At 46.7% G+C, this 13,056-nt stretch overlaps 1 protein-coding gene across 15 annotated transcripts in view; it reads right to left on the bottom strand.

Annotated features, from left to right (window-relative positions):
• PDE1C (phosphodiesterase 1C) overlaps window positions 1–13,056 on the bottom strand; it is a 509,328-nt gene that overhangs the window by 436,311 nt on the left and 59,961 nt on the right. The window lies entirely within an intron of this gene.

The raw sequence follows: 13,056 nt of genomic DNA, 5'->3' as shown, positions 1-13,056 counted from the left end.
ACAATTAAGAGCAAGGCACATGTGTCCATAGAATATGCCCAACCTACAGCTAATCCTCTGGATGATTCACTATTAAGCTGTTTCTGAGAGTCTTTGTAAAAGGATAAAGGCAACTTCACTCCCTCTCTTTCTATATTTCCAGTGCTGCTCTCAATGTCTAAACGAGGTCAAAAGTCTTAATCATTCTGATTAGAATAGTGAATTAAGCTGGAGACGACCTAAACAATACCTAGTTTACTGGGCTTACAGGAGTTAACTGGCTTGCACGCACTGAGTAAGAGGCGTGCACACCAGGCTTCAAAGCCAGTGCACATCCTCCTGCTTTAAGCGTCCTCTCACCGGGATGTCCTTCAGCACACAAATGCACCCCAACCACCTGATATCAGTCTGATTTTCTTGATCCATGGCGCAAAGCAAGGCAGGGATTTCAGAAGATAGTAAGGTTGGTTATTGTTAAGAAGGATATTTAAATTTAGAGTCTAACGAATAGGAGGATCGAGAAAATTGTCCAGAGAGCTGCCCTAGAAAACCTTACCCCTAATGCTTCTCAGCAGGGTCGTTCACCCTCCTCTGAAAAGCCTCTATATAATTTATCATCTTGATAGGGTCATAATTACTATCCCCTATATTTACGAACACCATCTTCATGGATAAAAAAGATATCAATTGTTAAATTGAAACACAAGTTTCATCCACTTTAAATATCACTTTTAATGCCCATAATGACTATAACCTTGGGTGTTTTGTAAATATTTATGATCAACTTGAACATTCAAAGCAATCAACTGGAAAAACCTGTTCATTTTAGTTTAGGAAAGAACATCCAATACATATGCAGAATAAAGGAGATTGCTAATGTAATCATTAAAATCATTCTCATCTATGAGAATTTGCAGTACAGAACAAAAGAAATAACTACTTCAGAAATGTATTACATCATTTTGCAAAGAATGCAAGGAGTCAAAAAATTCCTTTCACCCTTTCAAAAGGGTGAAAATTTTTAAATTTACCATAATTTTTTTAAATTATTTATTTATTCATTTATTTTTGGCTGTGTTGGGTCTTCGTTTCTGTGCGAGGGCTTTCTCCAGTTGTGGCAAGCGGGGGCCACTCTTCATCGCGGTGCGCGGGCCTCTCACTGTCGCGGCCTCTCTTGTTGCGGAGCACAGGCTCCAGACGCGCAGGCTCAGTAGTTGTGGCTCACGGGCCCAGTTGCTCCGCGGCATGTGGGATCTTCCCAGACCAGGGCTCGAACCCGCGTCCCCTGCATCGGCAGGCAGACTCCCAACCACTGCGCCACCAGGGAAGCCCCCATAATTTTTTAAATTAATGAATTTAATCTCAGTCTACTTTGTGCTTCTGTCATTTGCATTGCCCCACTGTCTGCACTCTTTGTATATATTACAAACAAGACATTATACAAAACAACCAGCAGGGGGAGGTGACATTGCATCCTGCTCCCATTATCTCTCACACCCCAGCATTTTGGAAAGAAAGAGAGAGAGAGAAATGGAGAGTGGAAGACAGAGAGGGAGGGCGGGAGAAAGGAGCAAGACCTAGTTGGCTATTGACGTGAGTTTCCTGGCCTTGAGTTCAAACTGTTTCCTCTTTGGACACTACAGATCTCTAAAGAAAGAAATAGAGCAAGGTTATGTTTGCTGCAGAAACTGACGGGCTGCTTTTAAAGTAGGAATATGAAGACCATCGCCATTGCTGAGAACACCAGCAGGCACTAAAATGCTCAGCTTGGAGAGCGCATGTTTTCCCTGAGGGAAGAAGGAGGGGTGGTCACGACACCGTCACAGTTTCACGTGCAGCCACGGCTGCTTCCTCACCCACAGGCTTTTTCCTCCCCTCCCGCCACCCTATCCAAGGGTGGGAATTGCTGACCCAGATCCAAGTCACGCCAGGAGAGGCAGGAATCAAGATCTAGGCCAGTGAGAGTTGTCTCTACCCAGAAGGAATTCGAACCCTGCTACCAGCATTATTTTCCTAAATGCAGACCCAGTGCCCCAAGGTCTCCCATGATGTCCCAACATCCACAAGATGCAATCCAGCTAACCTGACCTAGTACTGAAAACCTGGCACTGCCTAGTCTTCTCAGCTCACTGCATTTCCCAGCGCTTCCTTCAGGGCCCAGCCACACGCTCTAAATGGACAAATCCCAAACACGCCCTACATACTCTCTGTCCTCTTTGCTACTGCTCCTTTGCCCCCTCCCCTCTACACACCCCTCCCCACTGCTTCACTCCTGCTCATCCTTTAGGATTCAGGAGGAGCCATTCATTTCTGAAAAGCTCCCCTGGCTCCCAGCACGGCTTCTGCATTCCACAGATCTCTGCCCGTGCTCCTCACTCCCCGCGCAGACCAGTGGTTCTCAAACTTCAGTGGTGAGACCAGCGGTGCCCGGCGCAGGCACCAGAGCTACCAGGAAGGTGTGTTAAACTAAATTGCAGGGTTTTTTAAAATGCAAGTTCTGATTCAGTGGGTTGGGGATGGGGCCCGAGAATCTGCATTTCTAACAAGTTTCCAGGTGATACTGAGAATGCACGTCTGGGGACCATATTTTGAGAACAGCTGCTCTAAACTATAAATTACCCCACCCAAGACAAGGATCATAACTTTTCATCTTTTTGTTTCCAATCTTTCAAACAGTGACTGGCATGCAGAATAATGCATTCAGTCAATATTTTTAGAACTGAAGGAAGTAGACTGAAATTGATACCAAGTGCCACAGATGGCTCCGTAGAGAGAGCCCTCAGATTGGCTTCCAGAGGACTATAAAAAGCCCCAGGTGTGTTCTGCTTGGCCCCTACAATGTCTTTAATTTTTAAACAATTAGTTGTCTGCATTTAAAAATCAAGAGGTTTCAAATATAAATGCAGATTGTCAGCTTAATAACTGAGTAACCGTCCAGACCCATGGGCCAGCAATGGGTCACCACTGAGACGCCCCCTATGGGTGAGTCCAGCTCCTGGATGTTCGGGAGGCAGCTCTTTGCTGACTGGCGTGGGCTTTCTATACCCTTGGCGTGGGTCCAGAAGGCAGGTGAACACAGGACCTCTTAAAGGTCTTAAAGAATGAAACTAAGACTCAACAGAGACCAGCACTACAAGGAGTGGTTGTGGCCAAGCTTGCTAAGCCCCTCTGTTCCGAGCCCACAAACTGCCCCGACATGTTCGATGGTCCACCAGCACAATGCTGGCCGGCTCAGACACACGAGGGCTTCTTGACCAGCAGAGGGGCCTTCCTACACTGCTGTTTGCCTTTTATTTTAAAAAAAATATCTAGCAAGCTTCAACAATGAAGTAGATGTTCCATTTATCAAGTGTAATTAGAGCTTGAATTTGGCAAGATCTCATAAAAGTGATTCTGTAGATTTAAGGAAAGTTAACCATTTAAGGAAAGTTATTATGTAGATTTACCGAAAGTCATGTTGGGTATAACACGTAGACCGATATGTATCATTAATTCCATTGGTGTTGAATTGTGTATCTAGGCTGCCGTGTGTATTTAGCCACAGAGAAATGAGTGGAAGGATGTGCACCAGATATATTAACAGTTATTTCTTCCATGTGCTGGCATTTGGGGAGATTATCAGCCTTTTTTATACTTTTCTACATAAACCCAACAGTTGGATAAGCACGTGCCATCCTTATAATCAGAAACAAATGTTTTTAATTAAAGGGGTAGAAAACAATTAACTATTATATATAGTTTGGGTCATTATATATGTATGTATATTTATTTATATGAAACATATTTTAGATTCAGATTTCAGAGCAGTCTTGGATCACAGAATCCAGGGGCCCTTCTATCTTTAGTCCAAGGGGACTCCCTATAAGTCTCAAAAAATGAATCACCCACTCCCCTCTCCAGGGGGTTCCACACTTTCTAGGTCAGTGGTTTGCAGCCCTGGCCACATGTAAGAATCACTGGAGAAGATTTAAAAACTCCTGACGCCCAGACCAATTAAATAGGGCCTCAGCGGGTGGGACCCAAGCATCCATACTTTCCAAGTTCCCAGATGATTCCAATGAGCAGCTAAGGCTGAGAAGCACTAACAAATGGTGTTAACTTCAGACACCTTTATCAAAGCAACATTCAGGGAGGAAAAGATGCCTTCAAAAATAATTACCCCTATTCAGTTCTTCTTTTCAGGATGCTATTGTTTTGTCATTAAAATCCTGAACAGAGACATGCCTCTGCTTTATGAAAAATTCAACAGTTAAGACTGCAAACACAACTATGGAGATCAATTAGTGGGCAACTCTTCACATTGTGAAGGGTTCTTTATAAAAGGATTCACCTCACATTGCCTCTAACCTTCAATACATGTGTACTGAGAGCCACCTGGGAGCTCAACACTGGGCTAAACTCTGGGAGGACTGCAACAGTCTACTTCATTCAGCTTTGACATACAAGCAAGTTAGGGAGGTAAACTATGTCTCTCAATCTGGGTTTATCCAAGTGTGTTCAGTTAGGGAACTGACTTTAAGATAATGATGATGATGATATGATACAGATTCCTTGGTCCCATTCCAGACCCACTGAAACGGTATCCTGCAAGGGAAGACAAGATTCTAGAATTTAAACAACTGCCTCGAAAGCTACTTAATGTTTGAGAAGCAGCATTCTAAATGAAGTGTGCCCCTGGTATGTTTGCTTTATGTTTCCCCCCCAGAAAATTGGCCAGAAACAAATCTTAAAGTAAAGAGTCTCCAAAGGAGACCAGTGGGGAGAGGCAGGTGAGACAGGATGCTGAGAAAGGAAGTTAACTCAGAGCAATGAACATCCCAACCCCAACTGAGTCACAAACATTCCAGGCCATCAGAAAAAGATGCGGAGGGTGGTCCAAACAGTCATAGTGGTGGCATGGGCAGGTACCCACTGCTTTGTAACCAAAACTAACACCAAAAACACTGCCACCCTTGTTTTGAAAACCCTGGCACCTGGGTGAGCATAAATGCAGCTGGGGTGCTGGGTGCCAGGGCAAACACACAATGAGAAAGCAGTTCCACAGGAGAGCCTTGCTTCCTGCAAGGAAATCTGCCTGGCAGGCCGGCTGGCTGCTGCTCTGCCACGAGCTCTGGGGCTTGCCAGGGGCCCTCTCCAGGTGAGGTCCTTTGGGAAGCCTGCTGGCTGGAAAACCACACACAAGGGACTTCAGAGAAGACAGTGTTGCAATGAGGTTCCAGGCACCCTCCTAGCTTCTGTAGAAGGTGAAGCTCGGCATTGCTCACAGATGCTTGGCCTCACCTCACCTTGCCTTCCACTTGCAAAGACCCAAGCAAGGAAAACCGAATGGAATACTGGGGAGAAAGAGACTCCGTCCAAGATCGAGTGACAGCTTACCCAGCTGTCACCTTCTAATTATGGCGTTCCATGACCACCTTATTAAGATCGCAGCTCCCGACCCCCCTTCTCCCTCTGCCTCATCCCCCTTCCCTGCACGATCCCTCCTGGAAGCACTTATCACCTTCTCATATGCTCTGTTCTTCATTCACTGGGTTTACTGCGTTTTCCTTCCACTACAGTCTAATCCCCACACAAGCACAGATTCTCTGCCAATGAAAAAAATACTATATCCCTAATGCCTAAATGCCTGGCACACAGCATTGAATCAATGACCAACCTCCTACCATGCAGAGTGCAGTGGGGGCCAAGAACTGGAAGCAATATAAGAAGATGGTACAAGGACATTAACACCCACCAAGCATTTAAATGTTCTATAAGTGTTCATTCTGGGGACTCACTGGTGGTCCAGTGGCTAAGAGTCTGCGCTCCCAATGCAGGGGGCCCGGGTTCGATCTCTGGTCAGGGAACTAGATCCCGCATGCTGCAACTAAAGATCCCACATGCCGCAATGAAGATCCCACACACGGCAACGAAGGTCCCACATGCCACAACTAAGACCCAGCACATCCAAATAAATAAATAAATTTTTTTTTTTTTTAGAATTTTATTTATTTATTTGTTTTTATTTTTGGCTGTGTTGGGTCTTCGTTGCTGCACACTGGCATTCTCTAGTTGTGGCGAGCGGGGGCTACTCTTCATTGAGGTGCACGGGCTTCTCATTGTGGTGGTTTCTCTTGTTGGGGAGCATGGGCTCTAGGCGCACGGGCTTCAGTAGTTGTGGCGCACGGGCTTAGTTGCTCCGTGGCATGTGGGATCTTCCCGGGTCAGGGATCAAACTCATGTCCCCTGCATTGGCAGGTGGATTCTTAACCACTGTGCCACCAGGGAAGCCCAATAAATATTTTTTTTAAAAAGTATCCATTCTGTCCTTCAGGAATACTTATAAAGCATTGACTAAATTGCAGATAAAGCCCTGAACAATCAGTCATGGTCCCTGCCTTCACACTGAGTAAGACTGTCATTCCCATTTGATAGACAGGGCATTGGAACTCAGAAAAGTGAGGTAACTTTTCCAAGACCACGAAGTTGTGTGTCAGAATTCCAAATCAAGGTATGCCTGGCTCCAAAGCCCAGGTTCTTTCCATTTAGCCTCTCTGCCTTCCAAGGAAGGTAGGCAGATAAGAGCTGTGCTCCAGAGAGAGCTACCCCTAGAGAAAAGTCACGCTAAGTCCTGACCCTCTACCCCATGGCTCTAGCCCCAGTGAGAGCCATGTACCAGCCTACAGAGATTGGGGGAGGTCACCTGCCTGGGGATTTCGTACCTGGCACAAGACCGGGAGGTGGTCAGCAGAGAGGGGCCCTTTTGTGAGATGGTCACAGGGGCCAGGACTCACAATAACAGGATCCAGAAGAGGAAGAATCTAGTTACAAAGAGAGGAGCTTCATTGCCACATTCACGCAAGAACCCCAGCTACCAGGTGTCTCCCTAACCCTATTAAATCTTCCACAGTTAGAAAACAGTAACAAGGGAATAGGAACTAGAATCAAATTCATCTTCGTGTGAAAACAGTAGAACTCTTAAAACCAGCTCCCAGGAGGCAAGACCTATTCTCTTAACAGGGGAAGAAACTGACATTCCAAGAGATCAAGTGGCTTGTCCAAGATGAGACCAAGGCCAAGCATCAGAGTTGGAAATACCATCCATTTCTTCCGGCTCCAAGTCCAGCATTCTCAGAGAAGGGAATGTACCCCATCTCTTTAACTCCCTCATAGTGGTTTGTCAAGGGTAAAAGTAAAGGACTTGGTTTCCTTTGCCCCCATTGGGTTTAATAAGTATTGATGCTTGACAACCCCAGGATATGTTTTAAGCATAAACATATACAACTCTGATTGGCAATGGCCGAGCAGAGTACTGTGTTAGGAAGCCTTCTGATGCTGAGTCTGAGTTTAGCAAGATGTGTCTGGGATACGTTACCAAAGCCTGTCACGGGAGGGATGGGGAGAGGCTGGAGGGGGAAGATAGGATGGGTGTGTGGGAAAATCTCTGCCAGGTTGCATAGACCATAAAATAATAGGGCCAAAAAAATGGACAATTCACAGAGATAACTGAATTAATTAAATACTTATATAAAAATATATTACTTGACTTGCTTAAAATGAGAGCTGCTATATAACTAAGGACCGGACTAAGCACTGATCGTTCATTACCTAATTTTATCTTCACGGCAACTCTCTGAGGTTATCACTATTATTTCCCTATTTTCCAGATATGGAAACTTGAGTCTTTGAGAACTTAAGTAAATTCCCCGTGATGAAACAACTAGCGAATGGCAGATGTGGAAACTGAATCCAGTAGCACCTTATTCCAGAGCCAGTGCTCTTAACCTGCATGCTACCCATCACACTTTTAGCATGTGAGTATCAGTACTGTTTGACGAGCCTTACTGCCAAGAAACCCAGCCCTGGCAGGAGAACCCCTTGCCTCCCCTCCACTGAGCCTCAGGTCAGAAGCACCACAGAGGGAGGCGCTCTGTTCTCCTGCTCCATGAACAGAACAGAGCTCTGCGGTCCAACTGGACTGTGTGCCCCAGAGACATAAAAGGCCTCGCCACCCCTCAGCCTGTTCCTTTCTCCACTTCTTTATTCAGAAATGCTCGGCATTGCCTCATTATACCTTTTGGGCCCATCTGCCTGTCAAATCGACTCCGAATCAGGCTCTTGCACAAAAGAAAATAAAACCGATTTGTAGTGATGACTCATCAGTGCTGATAATTTGAGAGTGGAAGGGATGGTGCACCTTCCAGGCCCTTCTCTCCTGGAATAATGGGCAAATCCTTGCAGAGGGCAAGGCTTGCCTGCCAGAGGGCAGAGTGGTTCGCCAGCTCATTCAACCCAGGGTGCGATGAAATACAGACAGACAGGAAAATCAAATAAGTCTCTGCCAACCTGAGAAGACAGCTTGGGAAACAGATTGCCCTTTATGTTTTTTTTAAATTAATTTGAAGGAATTGGGGTCATATGAAAAAGCTCATGTAATATATTTCTTTCTTCCCTGGTCCTAATTGTATACATTTGTTTATTTATCTATATCCAACCTCACTCCACAAATTATATTTTATTTCTATTTTGCTCTGTACACCAATCCTTTATGTAACAAAGTGGGATATTAATAAAAGTGAATTTTACGTTTTTCAATCACTTCCTGGCTCCCTTTCCCTGGCCTCTCTTTCCAAGTTGCCAGGTTTCAGACTGACTTTCCATGGCTTCCAGTTACTCAGATCAAACAATCTATTAACCTCTACTGAGCACTCACTCCCTGAGCCCCTTCCTCCCCATGTCTTGCTGGACTCAAGGATGGATACAACTGGTCCTTGGGTGGGCAGGAGTCCACTGAGACCGAAGGCCTGGCACTGAGCTTCCTTACACAGATTACTGGAGTTATTGCAATACAAATTTATTACGGTACCTGGTATTTCTGCAGAAACCACCTGGCCAAGCTACCAGGTCCTGACCTCAGGAAGCCCGAGCCCAAGTTGGGGAAAAATAATATTAATACATGACATGATCTAAACTCTGCTGAATGCCAAATGAAGGGTCCTTGTCCACAGAAGGTAGAGACTGTGGTGGTCTGGAGTGAGGAGAACAGAAGGCTTCTAGGAGACCCGGGGCAGGTGAGAGCCAGGGAGGTGGAGAGGATGATGGGATCTGTTCCAGGGAGAGGGGAGAAGTGTGGTACATTCAAGGCCTGGGAGCAGACTGAGATGGACCAACCCTACCCTAAATCTCTCCCTTTCTCAGGCAAGAAAAGCTTTTAATTGAGGGAGGGGGTAGTAAAAAGCAGAGAAAAGAGCTCTCTCCTCTCTTGATACATTATAAAATGCCTCTCACTGCAACTCTGCCTTCTTTCCTATTCCCATCTACAAAAGTGTTGCATCTGCGGATGGACACATGAATTTATCCAAGAGCAGATATGTCTAAACATGCTCTAAATTCAGGTGCTGGTACACCAGTCCAGAGTCAGCAGTCACTCCAAAGCACCACCACCCGACATGCACGCGGCTGCTTCCCAATGGTAACAGCCTGTGGGGCTCTGCCCAGCCCCCTGGCTGATGCCCTGGTGACAACCACAGACCCCAGGCTGCAGGACTGCTGGCCCACAACAAGGGTGACGCCTGAGTGACCAAAGCAGTGCCCATACAGGGCCACCTTACTTCTCTGGCCTCATTAAAACACCCCAGTTGAGCAAACCAGTACCACTAGCAGTTAACAAGAAACAGAAATGAACAAGATTAAAATCCAGTATCAAGCCAGCTGTTCAAACTGTTAACTAATTAAGTCCAACCCAAATAAGGCAAAGGAAATAAGTACAGAGAAGAGGAAGGAAAAACACTGTAGTGTATGAAGCCTTACTTCATGCCAGGCACTGGCAAGAACTTTACACCCATAATTTTTTATACCCATAATTTTTATTTAATTTTCACACCATCCCATGAGGTGAGGATTATTATTCCCATTTTCAGATAAGGAAACTGAGGCTTAGAAAAGTTAAATAACTTGCCCAAATCAGGTCTAGTAAATGGGAAAGCTGGAAATGAACCCAGTTCTGTGAGCCCTTTTCTTTTCTCGACAATTCACAGGACTGGAACTGGTCCAGCTCCACATGTCCTGCTTAGACCCCCTGCAACGTCCCAAACAAGGGCAGGTCCAGCTCATGCCTGGACCTGCCCCTACAGATGGCAGCTCAGCCCCTGTGGAGATGGGCCCCCCTTCACCTCTAATTAGTTCTGCAACCTTAGCAAGGTCTTCTCCATGATTACGGAATCCTTCTGAAGGTCTTCCTTCTGCCCTCACAGAACAAGCCTGATTCCCATTCCTCCTCAGGGTCCTTCCAACATTGGATGACAACGATCATGGCCTCAGCCCTTTGAGCCCCCTCTTCTCCAGAATGACAAGCCCCATTCACTCCTCATTTGACAAAAATATCCCAAACCCTTTACCCACAAAAGTAAAATCACTTAAATCATTGCCAAAAGAAAAGAGAGATGTTTTTATTTTAAATAAGCCTCAGCAACCCACTGGTTAACATTCACTTCCACAATGATCTCCAGGCGAAGCCAAATCTCCACCTCCTCAGCCAAGTCTCTTTTTTTGCTTGATTCTCAGGAGATACGCAGGGCGCCTGGGAACCTTCTCCTGCATTGTACATTCAGGAGCCATCCAAAGGGACTGAATTTTCCAGAAGGCTGCCTTCCAAAACACTGCATCTCAGACTTCCCCAGGCATGAAAACCACTTGGGGATCCTGTTAAACTGCAGATTCTGTCTCAGTCGGTTTCGGGTGGGGCCTGCGATTCTGCATCTCAAACGAGCTCCCAGGTGGTGCTGATGGTACTGGTCCAGAAGCAAGGCGTTGAAGGACATAACCCACCTTGAAAAGGAACAGCCAAGCACACTTTCTAAGAGCTCCCTGACAAGCCCCTGGGTGGTTTTGAAAATGCACACTATTGAATTCAATGTCCAATTCCCTTGGTTTCTTTCAGCCATGCTGTGAGAAAGAACAGTTACCAGCACGACTTTGAAAGCTACTTGAGGATAGATGCTGAGAGGGTGTGCATGTGAGAAGGAGGGTCCAAGCAGAGAGGGCAAGGGAAACGCACCCCCCTCCGCAGGCATTAAATAGAACAGCTGACCTAGAAGATCACTGCCCACCCTGGCCAAGCCACCAGCAGGGCGCAAAACCCGAATCAAACAAGGAGGTCCTCAGATCTCCGGGGTACGAGTCAACCACACAGCCACGACTAACCAGAGCTGCTCCATTTCTCTCCAAGCACCTCACGGTAAGTTCAGCTCATGAGAGCCAATGTGCCCGGGCACAAGTGCAAGCACACCACACACACACACACACACACACACCCTAAACATTGCTCAGACATGCACTGCCAGCACTGTGACATCCAGCACCATAAATCACCGCATCGTTACCAGCTGCCTGCAGGCTGAACAGATCAAATGCATCCAATGAATAAAACTAGTGCACAAGTATCTACTGTATAGCACAGAAAGACCCTGTAAATAAATGAATGTGGCTGAACACCAGAACACTGAATTCTGTTGGGGAAACGTGATATCGGCCTCTAAGATGGCTCCCAGTGAGCCTCACCTCCTAATGCTCACATCCTTGTGTGCTCCCTTCTCACACTGAGTCAGTAGTAAACCAGGGACCAGCAAAATACTGGGGTAGGGATGGTGTATGACTTCCAAGTCCTGGTCATAGAAACATTGCTACTCACACCTTGCTCTCTCTTGGATCCCTTCTCTGGGGAAACCAGGCAGCCATGCTGTGAAGACACTCAAGCCGCCCTGTGGAGAGGCCCGCATGGTGAAGAGCTGAGGCCCCCCACCAAAAGCCAACGTCAACTTGCCAGTCATGTGAGCGGCCATATGGAAGCAGGTCCTCCAGGCCTAGTCAAGGCTTCAGATGAATGCAGCCCCAGCTGACATCTTGAATGTGACTTCATGAGAGACCCTGAGCCAAAACCCACCTAGCTAATCTGATTCTAGATTCTTGACCCACAGAACTGAGTGAAATATGTGTTCATTGTTGCTTTTAGCTACTAAGCTGCAGCGTAATTTGTTACTCAGCAATAGATAACTGATACGGGAAGGGACTAGAGAACCTTCAGAGAACAGGGCTTTAAGAACAAGGATTTCACCAGGCCCAGAAGAGACAAACACTGTATTTCCTGCAGAGGGGAAAAAATAAGGAAAGGCATGGAGAGTGCATGGGGATTGTGTGTTTGGGAAATGGGAGAGCATCTCAGATGGCCAGAGTACAAGGTACCAGGAATGATACTGAAAAGGTAGGTTGGGGCTGGGTCCTGACGGTCCTTGAATATTATACTAAAGGGTCTGAACTCTTTAGAGGTGGGAATAATAATTATTTACATCTTATAAGTGAAGCAATTGAAGCTCAGAAAGGTTAAGGAATTTGTCCAAGGGCACCCGCCTTCTTTTTGTATCCTTGCGTGGATGAGAGACAGGGGTGGGGAAAGGAGGGCTAGCTCTCTTCCTCTTCATATAACGACACTAATTCCATCACGGGGGCTACACTCTCATGACCTAATTACCTCTCAAAGGCCCCACCTCCAAATACCATCACATTCATTGATTCATATCAATTGGGAGGGGGGCGGGGACAAAAGTAGCAGTCCTGAAACTCAAAGGCGGGAGGAACTAACACCAGAGCCGGCGCTCTTACCAACACCTCTGTGTTAGGAGAGCTCCATGACTCCAACAGGGGCGACAGCAGCCTCCACTCCAGCTCCCCTGTCTCAGTGGGCGACCAGTGCCTCTGCCCTACCTGCCGGGAGGAGCAGGACGAGGCATGAGCTGCCTGTGTGTCTCGCTTGCCCTGCCCATGCAGAGGGCTCTCCAGGGTATCCCCAGGCCAGGCAAGAACTCCTTGCAGTCTGTGCCACTCTTCCTTTCTGGCCCGGCTCTCCTGAGCCTCCCCACTGCCTCGCAATAGTGACGCCACTCTATGTCGCAGGTAATTGCCCTGCCGCTGGGGGCAAACCAAGGCAACATTCCAAGGCATCTTGGAATGAACTCCCAAGACAGCATCGGAAGCCGAGGCAAACTGACAGAATGTGATTCCAAGCTCCAAACCCACCTTGGAAACACTAAGCCACCACCTGCT

Source organism: Balaenoptera acutorostrata, chromosome 7 (assembly GCF_949987535.1).
Source record: "Balaenoptera acutorostrata chromosome 7, mBalAcu1.1, whole genome shotgun sequence".
NCBI lineage: Eukaryota > Metazoa > Chordata > Mammalia > Artiodactyla > Balaenopteridae > Balaenoptera > Balaenoptera acutorostrata.
The sequence above is the reverse complement of the archived record's forward strand: the minus strand, read 5'-3'. Positions and strand labels throughout refer to the sequence as shown.